This window comes from Athene cunicularia (assembly GCF_003259725.1).
Source record: "Athene cunicularia isolate RWA chromosome 26 unlocalized genomic scaffold, athCun1 chr26_part1, whole genome shotgun sequence".
NCBI lineage: Eukaryota > Metazoa > Chordata > Aves > Strigiformes > Strigidae > Athene > Athene cunicularia.
In genome coordinates, this window is record NW_020799136.1 from 2,219,050 (window position 1) to 2,239,396 (window position 20,347).

Sequence of the window (20,347 nt, forward strand, 5' to 3'; positions counted from 1 at the left end):
GGAATAGCTCTGCCTCCAAAAATCATTGAATCAGCAGGAGATTCTGCAATGTCTGGTCAGCCTGTTTGATGTTCAAAGATTCACACAGAACTGTTTATCATGAGAAGCTGATCAAGAGTGGCCTTTTTTCCTTTCTTTCTCTCTCTCTTATGTCTGGCTCTGAGTGCATTATTTTATTGATACAGACAGGAGCAATTTCTTCTGAAGCCATGCACTGGTGGTGATGCAGTTTTGAAAAACAAACCATGTGTATGTTCTCATACACAAAATAAGAGGTTGTTGGGGTTTTTTTTCTGACTTGAGCTAAATTAGCAACTGTGTCTGCAAAGACTCATCAACTTACAGATAAAAATAAGGCTTTTAAGAACAGGAAGTTGAGGCTTACAGTTTCACCGTGTATCTAGTCTGTTCTCATGAGAATGCACAAGCAGTCTTCTCCCACCAACCTGAAAAAGTCCTGAAAAAGCAACACAAGCTAGGGCTAGTTTCTTGCTTTTTTCCTCTGCAACAGTAATAATATTACACATAGAAAAACAAGGAAGATGTGGTCTTTTCCTTGAACAAAGGATAAGCCCTTTGCCTAAGGTCAGTACAGTTGCTGATTTAGGTCCAACAGCAACCAGAGAGTTTAGCTGGTTCGTGTTACTGACAGGACTCAGCAGTACATGTGTGACTTCCCCATGCTTCTAACACTGAGAAAGAAGGAAAAAACAACAATTACATGACTCCTTATGTTGTCATCGTGAACATCTTTGTCACTTTCTTGCACCCTCGAATTCCATATTGGCGTAGCGGGTGCTCTAGTAATGGTCAATCTGTGCAGTTTAGTTCAACTTTTGGAAACAGCCTGAGATCCTCAGCTCAGCGGCGCTAGAAAAGGCAGCGACAAATGTGCGAGCAGATGTCGGACAAGTCAACAGGCACGAGGACTGCCACTGCAGCTGTGACCCGGCTGCGGCGAGATGCTGTCCTGCGCATCCTCCCGAGGTTGTGGGTTCGCTTTGTTGAGAGCAGGAGTTGGAAACAAAGGGAATGGGGAATGGAAATTTACTTCCATTTAGCTGTGACTGGGTTTTATGTGGAAAATGCACCCCACCCTCTCTATCTGAGAATCAGCAGGAGCGTAACTCCCAGTGCTGTTGCTCAAGGGGAGATCTCCACTGTCAAGTTGATTTGTGATGCGTTTGAGTTGACAGATTGCCTCGGGCAAGGGAGGAGGTAGGTTTGCAAAGGAAGGAAGGAAGGAGATTAAACCTCCATCAAAATGTGTGGTTACCTACGGTAGGGAAGGGGAGAGGCAGTGCGGGAGGGGGGAAAGTCAAAAAGCAGATGAGAAAACTGCATTCCCAAATAGGGAAAAGGTGAAAAGACTCAGATTTTACACGAGATCTCTGACTTTCCAACTGCTTCTAGCTCAAAGCTTCACTAGGGCTGTGCAAGGTGTTGAAGATTTTCCTCCAAATCAGAGTCAAGCATCTTAAGAGAAGTTTTATCAAGAACAGAGTCAGGAAGCACCAGACATCTTGATTTTAAACAGTGGAGCGCAAGACAAGGCAGAAAAGCAAGATGTCCCAGTTCTCAGATACGCTGGGAATGTGCAACTCCATTTGAAGCTGCTGGAAACTTGGACTGTTCAGTACCCCTGAAAATAAGATTCCAAGTCATTCTAATGCTGTCCTCACACTCAGAGAAAGGTAACGCTGTATGTGTTGGAGTCACACAGACAGTCCCTGTTCTGGAAAAAAATACCATTGAGGTAACTCTGTATTAGTCTTTCTGGTTGAAGGAGCGTCTAAATATAATACTCTGAATGACACTAAAATTGCAAGAAATAAAATCAGAAATTTTTTTTACTGTTGTGCCTGCAGGAAAGTGGATGAGCATGATCTCAGAGGAGAAAAATTACAGCTCCTCCTTCATGGCCACACACTTCAGTATCACTAAATTTGGCTTATCACACTCGATCAGTGATTGAACCAAGTAAAAAGTCAAAGTTAAGTGTTTCCATCAGGTGGTTAAAATCCAAACACCACACAGGTCTGTTCTTCCTCTCATCATTCACCCATTTTTTCAGACTGTGGCATCTGTCACCATCTTTGAAAATGGGCCCTGAAAAGGACTGCGAAGCTGCTGGGTTCCTTGTTCTACTGGTGCAGTGGCCTCTCTCTTGATGGAAGTAGGTTACTATGGAATGTTAAATGGGGTTTGATTTTCAAAATGTCTGTGGGCATAACCTTCGCTTCTGTGGGTACATTCCTACACCCACAATGTTGAAACGCAGCTGAGCCTTCTCTGGTTTGTTCCTTGTGAGTGGCACTTCCACTCACCACACCACCACGAACATATGCAGGGTAGAGCACAGACAGCGCGGCAGATTGTCAAGAATACATGATGTAGCATTACGAACCATGAAGCCAAACAAAAAATACCTATAGCGTAGATGGGAAAAATCTGTGAACCTTATGGATCCACCTCACACCTTCTCCTACTGCAGCTGCCAAGGGATTTCACACAGAAGGTACTACCAAGGACCAATAAATATCTAGAAAGATATAAGCCTCCCTTATGCAACGAAGTCAATAATAAATTTAAATACTAATTTCAAAATATTAACGTCCCAATAACTCTGTTCCTCCTCCTAACTTCACAAGCTGGGAGAAGGGATTAAAACCTACGGTTTTTCATTCTGACTCCATCCTAACTATGTGTCCAGACGTGAATCTAATACCTCATGGAGTCTGGATTACAGGTACCACTTGGATTTTGTTATGCGCTTACTGGAAAGAGGGCAAAGAGAGGGACTGAAATTGTCAAATGGAAATGCAGCAGATATTATGCTTGGAACATCCTACTTCAGTAACTCGGCTTAGTACACAGCCCGAGCTAGAGCATAATCATCCTGAAGGGAAAATGTAAATCACGGAATTAAGTAACAACAGGGAAACATCATTTACAAACTCAAATTACCTATTTTGCTTTTATTTTATTATATTTCTATATTGAAAAACACAAAAATATATTGCCCAGCCACTATTTTCTCCATAATTAATTACTTCCAATTCTCATTCTGTCGCACATGCATTAACTCAGTTGTATTCTAGTTGAGTTCTCGTCGAAAATATACATTCTGTGCCAGTCTGCAGCTTTAATGCTCCAATGTAATTATTTTATGCGGCCGTCCACTGATGTCCCCTCAATTCCTTATTAGATCACCCCCGTAGTTCATTTTGTTATTACTCATCTTAGAATTTATCCAGTACTTACTTCCATAATTGTTTGCGTTTTTGCTTTCATACAAAATGCTAGACTTTGTAGAAATCCAGCACAGCAAGTATCTTTTCTGGTAGCTAAACAATCTCAGCCAGAGACATAACAAACAGTCCTACGCTCCCACCATGCCTTAGCTTCTTTCCTCAGCAAGTTATTATTAGCAATTAATGTTTTATGTATTTAAACTGCCAAATATGTTGACATCTATTGCTATCAACAGCCAGATAAACTTGTTCAAGGTCTTACTGACATTTTATGGCTGTGTATTCGCTATTATCTTTACTGATCTTAAATCCATTTTCTTTGTTGCTTCCTCCAATGTTTCAAACTCCCTTGCTGCTCTCTGACAGTAACAGCACAACCAAAAAGTTGCTACAGACTGTTTAAACTTACTTCATCCTGATGTTTTCACCACCTCAGCTTGTTTTTTTTTTTTCCCGGTGGGATGTAAAGAGGAGCAGAGATGGGGTGTATAAATCCTGTTACAAGCTTTGCCTTTTCAGCATTAAACAGCAAGCTAATAATTTTACTGGAATTCTAAATTGTTGTACAGCCAAGAGATATGTTGAGGAACAGATAGATGTTTTCTTAAAAAGTCTATAAAATAATATATCTTTTTCTGACCACGTTTTCAAATTCCATTAAGCCGTTGAGAAACAGGAAATTCTCTGGGAAAAAAACAAACAAAAAAAAAAAGAGTGGGTTTTTTTTCTGGAACTCACACCAATACTTTCTTCTCTTACCCTTTGTGCAAAGGATAAACATATCAAAGACAAGACCGAATGAACCAAAAATACAGATCAGCGTAAGAAGGAAGCACCAAGATGCCCAGCACGACTCCAAGGAACCATCCCGATCTGTGCTTTGAACACCGACCATTTAAATATGACAACGAAAACAAGGGCACGGCTTTAGAAAGCCATCCCGCCTGCGGAATAAACTGCACTGAAACATCAACGCTTTGACCAAAATTAGTTAAAAGAGGTCTTGTTAGTTAAACTTCCCATCAGTGAAAGCTTCAGCAGGGATTCCCCTTGGGCTGAAGCCTTTGGTGAAGACAAGGATTTCACGCTAACCAGGATTCAGCTCGGGGGCTGGGGACAGGAGGCGGTTGGGGGGCAGTTCCAGGGGCTGCTCCTCAGCGAGGTGCCAGGACAACTCTGACGGTCAGTTCGTTTCTATTGATCGCCGTTTCAGTGTGGCTTATAAGAGAAGTTGTTAAGAACTGGTAATGATCCCACGCTGAAGGATTACCTCTTAAAAGCGCGAGGATCAATAGAAAAATCTTTCTGCTAAAACTTCCATTGATAACTTCAGACCCCAAACACACAGCGGCATTGTGCTCTGTCTCACCCAACATTTTTCTTTTTAATTGGCCAGTGAATTAAAACTTTTGAAACTACTTAATTACTGGATTTATACTTCATGACAGGATCAGCTGTAATTATAGGTTGTTTGGGGAAGGGGGTTTCTCTTTTAATTTTAATTGCAAATAATTGACTGTAAAACATTTTTGAGCATTACATGTAGAACAAAGACGTAGCCTTTGAAGTCAATATTTGGTTTATACCTTCCTGCAAAGTGGATGCACCAGAAAATACATCTTGCTCCCAGTGATATTAATTTATTATTATGGCAGCCATTGCAGCACTTGATCGGAGAGCTAGACCCTTCTGTGCAAAATAACCCCACTGAAATGAAATGGATAATCCCTGCCCAGAGAGATCGCAAGGTGTTGACAGGGTGATTCAGTAATAGGTATCAAGCCAAAAAAACAAACAAAGAGGAAATGATAAGCGCTGAATCAGTCCTGACCAGTTCACAAAGCATCATCTTCCATTACCCTCATCTGCTAGTCTCCTTACTCTGTTTTTAAATGACCTGTCACCACCACGGACTACTTCTAAGAAGGGATGTGGAAGGAGGCAGCCTATCACTGTGGATTTTATTTCCCATGGGACAACACACTTAAGCCGGTCTCCTGCAAGAATGACGCTTTCTACCATCATTATGTTACCTACTTATACAGGGAGAAGAGTTTTCTGGGTAAGAACTTCACACTTGAACACATGCACTTCAAAGGACCGAAGAACTTGAAACAAGCCATTGAAGGCTTGGGGAAACATCGACGCAGTTTGGAAACATTGACATGAAGTACAGAAACCAGATGGTTTAAAAGTGAGTCTGATCTGGTAATCTCTTTGAAATTTCTACTTGGAGAAAGGCATGAGGAGCTCTGGAGGCTGCACGCAGAGGTAAATTATGTGTTTATTTAGGAAAAAAAAGAGGCCAACTCAAGAGAGTACATACTGAAAGGAAGACCACTGCCTATACCGTCTCAGGAAAAAGAAAAGAGGCGTTTTTGTTCTGGGAGATAATTTATCTTCATTTTTACCAGTAAAGCATGAAGCTATTTAAAGACATTTGATCATTCTATTCAGCGAAATAGTGAAATTATTCAAGATGACTAGAAAGATTTGGGCCTAGCCTTGCAAATTTTCATTATTTTCTCCGTGGCCTTGAGGGTGTGATTCATCTGTCTAAACGTCTGGATCTAAACTAGTCACCTTAAGCTCCCTTGAGAGATAAGAGAGAGAAATCAGCACTTGCAAGGTATGATTCATCTCATCCTAAGGTAGACATCAAAAACTGGTCCCACAAAGGGCTCTTTGGAGGCATCTCCCTCTATCTCAACTGAATATAAGCAGAGCCTGGGCTACCCAGCCCTGCACGGCCACTACAGAGACTTCGGTGAAGGGTTTTAACTTCAGACGTTCTGAAGGGCCGAAACTTTTCCTGACTTAATGTCTGGTTTTAGACAAGGAAATATATATGTGCCTGTGGTAAGTACAGAGACAGCCTAAAGAAACCCTCAAACCTGTTAATTTACTTCTGAAAAATAAGAAGAAAATTAGCTACTCTTCTTTTGTCTCCTCTGTTTGATTTTACTCCTTGAAATCTCTGGAAAATCAAGTTTTATGCCAACTATTGAATAAAGTATCTTTCCTGTTCTTGGTTGCTTAAATTTCAGTAGCCAGTCATCATCCTTCTACTTTATTATCTCTACGATAAAAAAGGAAGGCAAGGTTTTCTGGATCTGGTTCCCCCTTATACCCTAGATTAATGTATCCTAGATTAAGTTTGACAGAACTTATATTAGTTCAATTGTTCCTGAAATATCTCATCTGTAAAATGAGAGGAGAAATCAATTCAACAGAATACCTAGGGGAAGAGAACAGGAGAAAAGGAGTCCTTTGTAAAAGAAGGTTTTGTCATGATGAGGAAACAAGAGAAAATACAAATATGGGGTTGTTTTGACAATACGCTTTTGCCTGTAGGAACGCCCGTTTCAGGAAGCCTGACAGCTATGATATAGGCAAGCGGCTGTAGGAAAGTAACAGAAAAAAAAAAAAAGGAAAAAAAAAAGAGAAAAAAAATACAGCGGAGAGAAAAGAAGGCCAGCAAGAAATAATAATAATGAGAAAAATGTCACATTAAATTCTGAGAGCAGTATCAGCAGCTGCCTACACCTGGAGGGTGAATGAATGCAGACGGCGGCCAGGGCAGCGTGCTGCGTCTTGTGAGCATTCCTGCGGCGAAGGCAAGTCCCTGCAGCCCCGGGAACATTCCACCGCCCGCCCTGCGCACGGCGCTTCCAGCTCTGCTGCTTTCAGAAAGAAATTAAATACACATACGCTGCTAACATGGCCCCGGCCCTGCATTTTATGGTGAGCCAGGTCTCCTTAGAAATCCCGGAGTAGCACCGCAGCATCTGATTTTCCGTTAAGGCGGAAGCTGCGGAGGAGCAAAGCCAGAGCCCTCGCAGGACGGGCAGGTGGGACAGTGTCCTGGCCCCCGAGTAACCTCCGCTTCCACCAGCGACTCTGGATATTCGTTTGTGGGAGAAAGAATGACGTGCATGTGCAATGGTTTGCTCAGTCTAAGCTTCACCTCTGCACACAGATCAGGAAGGAGAGGAGACAACGCAGCAGTTGTAAACGATCATGGAACACAACCATTAAAAGATAAAACCAGCATTTATTTCCTACCCCATGCCTAACGGCCCCCTTTGCTTCTCTGCTGTGAGAAACTCTACACGCTTTTTAATCAGCTACTGACCTAGATGTGGGTTTCACCTCAAAAAGATGTTAATAAGCACTTCATTATCCTGATGCTGACTGTTCTGTGTCTGTTCCTGGGAATACAGCACATTCACTCTCCAGTACATTATCTATACCAAAAGGGCTCTAAACACACACAAGCAAATCTGATTAATCTCAGGACTCCACCAGCTACAGTTCAATGGGACCAGAGCGTCAACCAGGAACGTTGTCTCCTTGAACTGCTGCAGCCTGCAAATTTCTGGAACCGACGTGGTGCAGAATTAACCGGGCGAATTTGTCTTCATGTATTCTGTTAGGATCCCCAGCTTGTACTAAAAAAAAAAAAAAGCTGGAAAGAGTAGATGGATGGAAACAGAAAGCAAGCATATAAAGGCTCAGTTCAGCAGATCTGTCTTTGTGCTACCTCCTTCCAATTCTCATATGCTGCCTGCTGAGCTGACAAGAGGTATACTGGAGCTAGATTTTTTTTTTTCTTTTGCCTCCTGTTGTCTTCACAGAATTTGAGAATATGCTGCCAGATGCTCATTCATGCCAGAGCAGGATGAGTAATAGTTTCTTCATTCCTAAATGAGCCCCTCTGATTCATGGTATGTGCTAGTCATTTTCTCCAAACGCCAAGGGAATCAAAGTTTCTCATGGGCCCCCTGTAGAAAGATGAACACGCTAGCAAAAAGCCTGATTGGGAATGTGGGTAAATAATGCTGTTTTGTGTATTTGTTCTTTGCCTGCAGTTCTTCCTCTCTAAGCAAAGCCCATCAGCATTTCCATGGATATTACATCCATTATCATAATGAGTATGAGGTAAATCTCGCTCACCATCTTCTTGCTAATTCTGCCCTGACTGTGCTTCTGTAATCTTCATCAGATTGCATCTCTGTAACGCTGCAATAGCTGTACTTATGAGATCATGTCCGAAGAAGCCTTAGGTTCAAATGCACTGCTTTATACGTTTTTCCAAAGAAAACATGCACAGAGGAAACTCATCAAACGTCTGCTCTTTCTTATGTTGCTTCAGAGCTAAGAGACTTGTAAATCATTGCTGAATGGGATGCTATATGCTTTTCTGCCTCTATTATGTATTATGGGGAAATTAATAAGTAATGGGATTTGCAAGATGAAAAGCAAGGAAACCCATAGGGTAGGTGATGGAGAGGCATAATTTTAGAAGTCAATGAAAGGTTCCGTTAAATCACAGTTAAATTATGCTGATATTCACCAAAGTCCTGTGGTAAAATGCTTTTTTTTCATAAAATATTGAGACTCCTTTCTGCAGTGACAAATGAAGCTTCCCACAACCCTGGAGGACTGAAGGAGGTGGAGACGAACCCTTTTTTATATCCCGTGAGCCAGACAACATGGTGTACCTTCAGAGCACCCTCTCGTCACGCCCCAGAGCTCCATTCGGGCGCACTGATCCTTAGGACAGGTTCAGAGAACGTGCAGCACGGGTTCAAACTTCCCAGCATATGTCCTCTGCCTTGTCACCCCTTGCTCCTGCCAAATGTGGTCACAGTGTTAATGTAAGTATCCGCGTAACTCGCCTTTAGGCTCTGCTAAACCCAGGCCTGTTCCACGCCCTTAGGTCCTGCCCTTGCTCCGCTTCCTCCAGGCAGCGGGAAGCTCTCGGAGCTGCCTTCCCCATCTCTGCGGAGGCCCGTGGGGCTGTCCAGCTGTCCACCCAGCTTACCCTGCACACCACTCGTGGTACGGAGTGATCTCTCGCTCCAGCATGCGCCCCACAGCACTGCCCTGGTCTGGCACGGAGCTTGTCAGCACAAGTAAAACGTAAATAACCCTTTGGGCAAATCCCCTGCAGTCCTTCCAGTTCCTGCAGAGACACTGGCCTCGCAGTCTGGCATCGTGCCTGCACAGCAACGTACCTGTGTGGATGAAGTGCTGTGTCGGAAAATTGGTGTTAACGTAATTTTACCTTTAACCATATTGCTGCTCTACAGAGAATGAGATAAATCCATCGATTTTTACAAGTTGTGCCATGTCATCGGTACAGATTGGTACATAAGCTTTCTCTTTTCTTTTCTCGCAGAATAGAAATTCCTTTCATTGAAACCTTAGAAGTTTTGCACTTGGAAAATCGTTTTATCAATTTGATAGATAAGGCAACAGAAACAAAGGGACCTGAAAAGGGTCAGTACAACAGTACTGAACATTAGCTTTGTGATTGGGGAAAACGGGTGCAATTCTTGGCCCCAATGACCAACATATGAGGGGAAAAGTATGTCAGGTTGAGCAAGTGTTTCAACAGATAAAAACACAAATGCCTCTGACAAACACGTACTGACCCAGAATCCTATTGCCCTTGATTTTCTTCTCATTCACATCAGGATACAGCTCTTTAAAGTAGGGTCCTCAGACTGTCTAGGTTATGATGAATTCAGGGAAATAATGTCAATTTGCATCCTCCGTGACCTGGCCCTCTTGATGTCAAAGGTAGTTTGGCATTGGTATGAGCAGGGACAGGCTCAAACCCTCTCTTACACGCAGTCACGTAACACCTGCTATCTGCTAAATGAAGACTTGTAGAAAATGGTTCAGCACTGAAAACTCTACCTTAGATCACATCATTTTAATGCCTTTTTTTTTTTCCTCCTGTTAAAGCTTGTAAAACGTAATCTCTGTTTTACGAAGAATTGTTTTGCATTTTGGGACCTCAGGGAATTAGATTGGACTAAGTAATTATCAGGAAACTTCCATGAGTTGAATAGAAATGGACTAAATGGGCAGAAAGCTATACAATGCATTAAGATAAGGAAACTAAAATTCAGGAAACGACTAAAAAAAATAGTCTAACCTTTCTGGGGGCTTTAGCCCATTCTGAATTGATTTGAATATATATTTTAAAGGCTGTTTAAAACTGTCTGCTCAAAACTGCCAAAATACCTTTGTACGTCAACACTGCCTTTGACCCAAAGGGGAAGAAACCTGCCTCAGCTCAGATCTTTTCAAATATTTATGGCCATATTTTCCATTTTGACCTTAATTTGAATTTCACATTTATTTCTAATAAAATTCCAACATCTCCATTGTTGGCCAAATCTACTGAAATACTCATGGGAATGGGAGGGAGGGAATGAATACTGAGACAAGAGTTAAAATCTGGAAGGAAATGTTGGCTTCAAGTGAAGGGATGAGCAGAGGCAAAGTCCTCTGGAGTAAGTGAGAAAGGCACAGTTAAGCACATGGATCCACCAGAAGTCAAACCTGGCAGGGTGTGAGCTCACAGGGTAGAAGTTGTGTCCAGAGGAAATTCAGGGACAGAATCAGCACTGCCCCACAGGAGCGAGCACGTGCTGTCAGAGTAAATAAGAGGCTGCAGAGAAAGCGAAAGAAAAAAAAAAAACACCATCTAGAAAAACACAAGACAAAGATTTAGTGCATAGAGGCACGCAGTCTTCCGAGCAGCCTCGAGAAGTCCGATGGCCCGTTCTCAGCTTCTTATTTAAAACACAAACCCAAGGCTCCTTTCTTGCAGTTCGACCATCTGTGGTTCAGGTTCAGACCGCGGCTCCCGCACCCGCCGTGCAGCTGCGTGCCGGCTCTCACCTCTGCCCGGGGTAACGGCACAGACAAGGGCATCGTCTCCCAGTTCCTCTAACGCAAACTGTAAATGATTACATGCCATGAAAGTCCTGCACATGGGGTACCTGCAGCAGTTTAGTGGGGGTTAACAATTACACGGGTACAGAAGTACAGCGCCAGCAGTGACACTGGTTACTCTGCCTTCAGCAAGTGGTGCAACCAAGGCCAGGCTGAGCACAGCTCCAGGAGATGAGGGAAACCAAGCTAAAATTTTGAGACTAAAACTATTTGAAAAGTCATCACCTACAGATATAAAGAGAGTTGCTTTCAGCAGTTCACACAAGCATTTATTACTACTTGTCACATCTTTTTTAATAAAAAAAAAAATAAAAGGCAGATTTTTTTTCTTCCTTATTTGAAGAGACAGAAGTTGTGCCCTTCAGGCAGACAGCGTGGAGGAGTGTCCATCTCCACATCAAAATGCTGCAGTGACTTATTGCTAGTGCCACTGCTTTTCCTCCGAGGTCCTGCACAGGCAGTGACCGCCTGAGATCACACCATCCCCAAGGAAGACAGCACCGCGGGACTGGCATGAACCGACAGCGAAGCAGGAGGTGGGGAAGGAGAGACACCGTCACACCCCTCACGCCGCTGGGCCTGGCTGGGCACACCCGCACAGGGCGAACACCGTTACCAGAGGGCACAGCCGCTCTACGTGCTGCCCTTCCTAGAGCCCTACGCAGGCAGCGTTTCAAGACAATTGATCCGAGATTGGAGAAAGGCGGCCACCTTCACTAGCCGCTCCCAAGCAGCAGCCCCTATAAACACTGTGCTCTTACGCCAAGGCTAAGGTGACGTGGCGGCCACAGCTTGGTTCAGCCTGCTCCGAGGGGCCCAGGTCCCGTGCCACCTCCTCCATGTGCTTCCACCACTGCCCAACAGCTCCGGGCGCCTTCCGCCTCCTTCACTCCAGGCTTCGGAGGATGCAGCTGAAATCAAGCGCTTTGACTTGAGGGCACAAGAAAGCTCACGGGGATTTCATTTTAAAGCAAGTTATTTGTAAAGAGAGATCATCCGTTAGTCAGGGTGAAATGCCAGGAGCAGAGCATAAAATGGCAACAGGGATTTTAATTCTTATTAAGTTCTGTAGTTTCATTACTTTTTGCATTGAATATTTATGCAGGAATACGGCATTAGTGGCTGCATCTGTCTGTAGTTTCTTCTCAATACTGCTGTATTCTTTCCAAATAGTTTCCCCCATGTTAATAGTGAAACCTGAAAAAAAATTACCCCAATTTCCTACAGAAAAACTTCAGTGTATCTAACAGTTCCTCTCCCCCTCCATCTGGGTCAGCAGGCATCACCACGCAAGGCACAGCCGAAGTAACTACACAAAGTTTAAGCACGCAAACTCGGAGGCAGATTGAAAAACGCCCAGGGCTTTCTGCGCTGCTGGAGCAGCAGAGCTGATGGGATGGAGCCCAGCCGTGAGGTGCTGCCGCCCTCGGAGGGCTCAGGGGCTGCCCTGGGCTCTGCGGCGATGCCCGTCACCGGCCCGCAGGCCAGCCCGCGCACGCCGGCACCAGCCGTGCCCTCCGGGAGCGGCACCAGGCTCTGCTGCTCACGCTGAGCCACACGCCTCCCGGTTCTGATACGGCCCAGAACATCTATGTAAACACAGCCAAACTTTAATGAGGTCCTTAAGAGCAAAAGAATTGATTAAACAAATTAAATATGTTTTGCTGCAATTAACCAGAGCACATTCACCGTAACTACAGTGAAGAACAGAAAGGAGACCGTGGCACTGTTTAAATACTTTTCTCTAGTTTGCTCTATCACTTCTGTAAGCACAGTGCGTGATCTTACAAGCTGTTATTACTGCACTTAGTAAAATTCACACCAATATTAATTTTAGAGAAGATTGAAAGGGATTAAGGTAGCTATTCTTACTTTCTAAAAATAACTGTCTTTCCAAAAGAAACCACCCCCCAACAAAAAAAAAAAACAACCTCTCTAAGATTCAAGATAAACCTTCTGTCTTGAAGAGTTATGTTCCTATTTTTGCATCAAAAGCCAGTGTCTACCACTTGATTTTTACATTCCAACAGAGAGCAAATTTGCTTAGAAATAGCGTGACAAGTGAGGCTGAAATTTAGGAGCTTTACAACACATTTTTACTGGGTGATTCTACTTTTATCACACTGGCATTTTCCTAAGATGCTGTTACAATTACCCATTGTTCTTTCTTCAGTTTTCACTGGGGCAAATCCCTGTGAATTAGCAACTTTATATTACCCTTGTCACCAAGAGAGACATGCCGCATACCCCCGAGATGTGAATTTATCGTGCCACAGGCAGCATCTCGAAAAAATATAAAGGCCTTATTCTTGTCTCCATCGCGAAGGGCTCACAATCACAGGAGCATAAAGATTACGCAGGGGAAGACTAATTACAGGGAGTTAGCGCTGCCTCATGCAGACATGTCTTGCTGTTCTTACCACGCTCCCAGCTCTGCAGCTCGTGCCTCTGCCCCTCAGTAGGAAACTGCAAACTCACACAACCGCGTAGGGCAGGATCAGGCCCCGTGTTTTCATAATTGCTGCGTGAGGTGTAACATTAAAGTCTAATCCTGCTTTAATTTTGAGGCACGCACACACAACCAGGATAGCTGTAGGGAATCTTTCCGTTTCAAGGGAGAAATGCGCAATTGTTTTTAATTTCTTTTTCTAACGAAGACGACAAGTCTCCTCGCGATGATCACTGAAGGGGATGGGGCATTTTCCAGTCCTCGTGCGGCGCTTGCCAGCAGCTTCTCTGGGGTGATATTATATTTGGATTGGCTTCGGATCCCCTGCATTTAACCCCCAGTGACAGGCGTCAACTTGATTAGAGGGGTTGTATGTGCACGTGTGCTTAAAGGGGGCTTTGAATTAAAATGGTAAGAAAACATCGGCCAGGGGAGAGGTTTTTATTAGGGTTAGCTATTCTCTTATGTGTGTGCGCACCTGATCCGGGGGGAGGAGGAGCTGGCTGTTGTTTTAAGTCTCCCTTTTCTTTTGTGCTGTGTCTGGGCAGGACCCATATGTCTGGAATGCACCTTAAAACAGCCTTATCTCCAGAACCGATCATTACATGGCAGGTGGTGGAGCCTACTTTATTTTCTCATTTCTCTTCTTTTTCTTCTCCTCCCTCTAACTTCCCCCTCCACCCCAGGGTAGGAATTTCTGAACCTCAACCAGTAAACGTCGCATGGCTCACACACCTGGAATCCGCTCCTCTCCATCATTGCTCCGACACAGAAAAACAGTGGGAGGAAGCACATGAAAAGCCACGACAAAGGACACAGGCTACTCCAGAAGACAAATACCCATATTATTTTAAACTTGCACAGAAATTTAAAAATCAATGTTAACTTGTCTTCCTATTTAGTTGCCCTAGTCCACGATAAAGACAAACTGTTTCCCCTTCTAAAAAAATCAGCAGAGGCTCCAGAGACAATCTGGCGATGCCTCATACTCAGTGCTGAAGTGAGCATTTACTCACCAGCTCTCCCAGCAAGTGCTGCTCACGGGGAGCTGCTGAACACCCCCAGGGTACAGCTCATTTGGGCAACAAGTTCTGCCTACAGCTCGAGACAACCAAGTCTATGAGGCTAAAGCAGGGCAACACAGTTTTTACCTGGACGACAGAACATGTAAAATGACCTTCCACCTGCTCGAAGTGCCCCGGAAAGCCTGACACTATAATCCTTTAAAAATATGAACATGTTTTGGGTCAGAGCTTTAGAATTACAAGGGTTGGTTTAGGATCGTGTACACATTCAGTGGAAATGGTGCATTTCTGCCACGTAGGCAGCCTTTCTCACATTTCTGCGCTGCGGTGTAGCCATCCTTAGCCTTGGTTTTCACACGTGCGTCCCAACAGAGCCCGGTGCTCCGGTGCTTCATCTATTCATGCTCAAATTTCTGTGCCCAGAACAAAGGAGCAGTGAGTGCTGGAAAACTTGGACTAAGCCTGGTCTAATCTGATTTAAGAACTTATGAGATCTAAGATTTGGGTGCAGGATGGGCGTTTGAATGTGATACCCTCCAATGTGCGACAGGTCAGCGCTGACTGTACTCCATGCTGTCTGAACTAACTGTGGAGGTGCTGCCACGGGCACTTTCATGGCCCTGCCAGATTTGCCGTAAGGGGCTGATTAAGCAAAAGAAAATCTGCTGAAGTCGCTGCTAGCTATTTTTGCTATTTTTCATTTTGAACTTTGCTTGTTGCACACCTGGATTTTGAGACAGCTGAGCTGTAAAGACAGTCCACAGTGCCAGGAACGCAGAAGCCGGCTGTAGCCCCAGCAGCCCCGCAGCAGCACCTCCCCTCGAACTCAGCAGCTCCTGGGCTGGATTTGGGCAGAGGAGAGCCCAGCGTTGTTGTAACTTGTGCAGCAAGGAGCTGGCACAGAAAAAGGATTAGAAGTATGCAAAATGACTGCAACTGTATCGCCTTTGCTCTGCCATCCCTGAAAACATAGCCCACAGTTATACTTTCTGTGCTGGAAAACCCCAGAAACCACAGCACACGAGTAGCAGCAGAGCTGGAGGTTCTGGTTTAATTAAAGGAAGGTTTTATCACTTCCAGATTTCTCTGGGCTGAAGAGCAGGGTGGCACAGAACTCGCTTTTGGAAGGGTTCAAGGGCTTCACGACCCAAAGCCTGGGGGAGGCCGGCCGGCCGCTGGGCTGGCCGCTCCCGGCTGTATCATCCCACCTGCAAGGGCTGACGCGACTGCCCTGAAGGGAGAAGGGTGACGATGCTCTCAGACTTTGTCCCCATCTACTTTTTTTAGCAGAATGGCATCAGACCTAGTGTTCTCAGTTTAAAGCATATCATGTCTAATTTACAGGATTGAGAAATTTAAAATTGGACAAATCCTTCCGCTGTGTCCCATTTGTCTCGTTCCCCCTGAGGAGCTGGAAGACAAGAGACTGGGGCGACGGGAACAGACACCCAAACACAGGAGAAACTCAACAGTGCTACAGCCTGGCACTGGGTTGTCTTAATTACCACAATTTCTATCCACGTTAAGAGGAAAGGGAACAAGGCTCTGGAGTGACCTACACCCAGACAGCATCTGACAGCGCTGCTGTTCGTCCTTGTTTGCCTTGAGAGGTGAATAAATCTGTCCCTCGTGCACAGAACCTGCTGTGGGAGAAGGAGAATCCCTGCCCTGAGGATGTGCATCTTCTGGTGCTCTGAAACCCAGAGCACGGCTTTGGAAAGGAGAGCTTGTGTGCCCAAGTCCAGCCATTCTTACATTTGTATTTTCTTTTATAATCTGCTAAGGTCCCCTTTGGCCCTACTTTCTCCATTAATGGGGTTACTAATTTCACGTATTTCCCATCAATTCAGTTTTGCCCATCTGGAGCAGGAACAGCTGCACACATTTGTTGAGCACCTCACGACATCCCGGCCTGACACAGCCTGTGTGCGGGTCTCTGTGAATACCTGCCTCCAGGTACGTGGATGCCAACCACCTGAAAGCGTCATTCTCCGGAAATCCTGATCACACGTATTACAGGACAGGACATTAAACGTGCTGCTTCCAAAGCCTCCTGGACTCCTCAGGTTTAATTGTCTTGCTTGTTCACTTTTGAAAAAAAATCTGGCTCATAAAGTTACTCAGGTCTGTGTTTGAAACAATCCCAGAAATAAATGAATCAATAAAAGAAGCTAAACATAGAGAGGCATCTGGTTTTGTTTGATTCTTCAAACTTGGAACAATTCAGAGACAGGAAATCTGCATAAATTATTTGAATAAAATTAATACTCAGCAAATCCCTGGAATTTAACCTTTGTCTTTTTCTGGGGCTAGAGATACAGTCTATTTACTTTTGTGCTAAAGAATAAATTGTGTAATTTTACCCAAAGCTGTTCCCAGTATAATAGCATCAAAAAGTTTGCAAATTAATTTCAACACCACTGAACTGATTTTCTAATAAAATCATATAAAATCCTGTAAAAATTTCTAGGTGATCTTTTAGAAATCTAATTAATGATCATTTTTAAAAAACTCATTTGAAAAATATCTTTCTTTTGAAGTAGTTTATGCTCTCTTTTTTTTTTTTTTAAGGAAAACGTATGAAATATAATGAAATATGCTGAGAGACAAAGAAACTGCTTAATGCCATCCCAACTTTTCAGCCTTGCATGCCTGTGGATGCACTGAGGGCAATGAGCAGCGTGAGCCCAGAGCCTCCAGGGATCCGATCCGCTCTCAGGTTACCAAGAACAATTCAGCTCATTGAACTGGACTTCTCTTATCAGGGGATAAGAGAAAAATTTGCTGAAAACTTTGTCAAACCGTCCCCGCTCCCAGCTCCGCTCCCGTTAGTGGGAAGCCGTTGGGAAGCAGTGGGTATTTTCCGGTGTCTGGACCAGTCTTCTGCCTGACCGCACCAAGGATTTGAGACTAGCCGTGCAGACAACCCAGACACCGAAGACAGAACATCCCCCACCAGAGTTTCCCTGTGTTCTTGGTGTGCCCCCACGCCGAGCCCCTCGGTGAACATCCGCAGCCCGAAGCTGTGACCCACGGTTGGGGTATAAAGCACTATAAATACCAGGGGACGTTACAACAGCTGGAGCAGTATCAGCTGTGGGGTAACAGCTAAACCATGAGACTACCGAGGACTCACTCTGATTTTGCTGCAGGATCAGCACTTTACTGCAGATGAAAGAATTCCAAACAAGGGAGACAAAAATTAATAGATACAGACTTCATTTATCCGACAAAAGAGAATGGTGGTGAGCAGCTGTGTGTGCCTGTGCATGCGTTTCTGTGCACAGAGCCAGTGACCACTGAAATATTTCCTTCTCTCCTGCACGTCACTGTGCCTCGTCCCGATTTCCTTTATGAGCACTTACACTAAAGGCATTAATTGTTCGTGATGGGGAAGATCCTCAGCTCTCAGAATGCCATTACCTCCGGTGAAAGTTGTGGACCTGGACCGTACGTTCCTGAACCTGTGCCTGTCTTCTTTCCTACAACGAACATCCAAGAACAAAATCTATTCCTTACACCTAACTGCACAACAGCCACCCGCCCGCTTTCACTGGGCATCAATTTCCAACCAGAGGTGGTGGCTGAACCGTGTCTGTGTTGCATGTGCAGAGACTGTGGGGATTTTTACTTAGCTTTATTGTTACAGCTGAAATGCAGAAAGAGAAATTCAAATCAGGGAAATGCAATAATCTCCGAGCCTGCTGTTCATCAGCGCATCACCCGTTAAAGACCAGAGTCCTTTATTAAAAAGGACACGTCTTATTAAAAAGATATGAAACAAAAGTGATTTTTAATTTTATTGGGGAGACGGAGTCATTGCCAGAGACAGCCCGTGGCTATGTATGATGATCAAGTCAAGAGGGAGGGCAGTGAAGCACTAACACAAATATGAAGCTAATAACTTTTTTACTCTTAGGGAAAGTGCCGTTCAATTTCTGGTGCTCCAGGCATGTGCAGCCTGAGTGGCAATTTAGAGAAATTGCATCCACCTGCTTCCATTTCTTACATCCAGGGCCAGATCTTCAGCCAGCGTAAATCAGTTTATCTCCATGGCCAGGCAGATTTATGCCAGCTGAAGATGTAGCCCCTGGTCTTGCACTTCAGAGTAAGAAGCTTTAAAATACAAATGAGCATGAACCCCTTAAAATATTCTCCATTCACAGAACTTGGGAGGAAAAACAGACCTCCGGGACTCGCCCCTCTCCTCCCACAGCCTGTGCTGTCTTGGGGGCAATGGATGATACTATCCATCAGGCGTTTTTTTTAAGTATATATCTAAACCTGACAATACTGGTCAGGTTTTTTGGCTGGTGGGGGTTTAAGTATTGATTTTTATTCCCTGACTAACACCTACCGGACCAATGTTTTATTTATGTATTTTGATTTACGCAAAACGGATAGGGATCATTTCCCTCAGGTCTGTGTGCCTGCTCCTAACCTCAGGAACCTGCTGGCTGCCCACGAGCTGCGGAGACACATGCACGTACAGAGCGGTTTTGTACACTGTATTCCACACCTCCGCATCCTGGCAACAGGAATAACAACAGCAGAGACACAAATACCAATATCTGTCATTCCCTTAGCAGACTTTTCTCAGAACGACACGGAGCAAAGGTGAGGCCATACTGCTGCTCCTCAACAACTCGCATAATACTCCTAAGAGAGTCACCAGACAGTAACAAGGCCAGCCACAGGCAGAGACCATCCCCTAAGGAAGAGCTGTTGCTTATCTGCAATGTGTCACCTACTCAGCACGTACACCCCTCCCCATGATGGCGAGGAGATCTGAGTGTAAGGCACGTGCGTGCTGAGCTGAGAGTCCCCCGAGCCCAGGCGGCTGCTGGCAAGCCCTGCTCCACCCTCTCGGGACGCCGCCGTCCAACACAGCTCCTCTGCCAGCCCCCAGAAGCAGGCCAGCTCCCTGCACGCTTGTGGGCAGATATGGCACTACACGAAGAACGAAAAAGCGCTAAATAATAAATGTGGGATCCAGCAAGTCTAGTTTACTTTAGCTTTGCTGCAGGAAGGAATACCAGCTTCTCAAAATCAGTGGCTTTGCGAGGTTTTGCAAGTACAGACAAAGGACGGTTTGCATGTGATTGAGAAACCGAATATACCTGTAAGACAGTGACTGATGTCAGGCTCCCCTGGCTGCTTGATGCCTCTGCTACAGTGCTTCCAGAGCGATGCATTGATGAAGCAAGTTGCTTCATGTATGCTGCCCAGAAAAAGAAGAACTTAATTCGAAGTGGATGAGAACTCAGCTGTGGTATTGAGCACTGCTGGATGCCTAGTGAAGCAGAGTTGCTGCAAAGTGCAAGTTGTGGACTTGCAGCACCTGTATTCAGATTTGTTTGAAAAGGAGAAGTCTTGTGTAAGTGGTGGCAGAGACTAAAACTGTAATGAAGTCAAGGACCACCCAAGGATCCCATTATGTCACCTTTCAAATACCTGCATGCAGCAGGTCTTCTCGAGTCACTGACCTGGCTCAGGGGCAGGTGACAGACTGCCTGGTGCCGGGGCACGAAGCACTGATCCGGCACTAAGGAGGTCTTTTATCTGAGCCCCGGCAGACAGACAGGCAGACACCTCCGCACACAAGACTTGTTCCAGTCAGGTGAGATGAGCAGCAGCGGAGCCACTGCTCCACCCGAGAGCTTGCAGGCGACACAGATGGATGCAGCGAGGACACACAGCCGCGTCCCGCAGCAAACACCTTCCCTGATCAGGTCTAAGCCCTTGCAGAGATCCTGACAGCCCCGAGCAGGGACCGCGTCCCATCCTCATCCTGCCTCGACTTTCTCCAGTGTCAGCCAAAGATGTGACTTGACGTACTCCCAGGTAACGCCACCTTCAGCCAT

At 44.9% G+C, this 20,347-nt stretch overlaps 1 pseudogene; it reads right to left on the bottom strand.

The window, feature by feature from the left end:
• Positions 1-20,347, bottom strand: part of LOC113488795 — a 351,505-nt pseudogene that overhangs the window by 277,406 nt on the left and 53,752 nt on the right.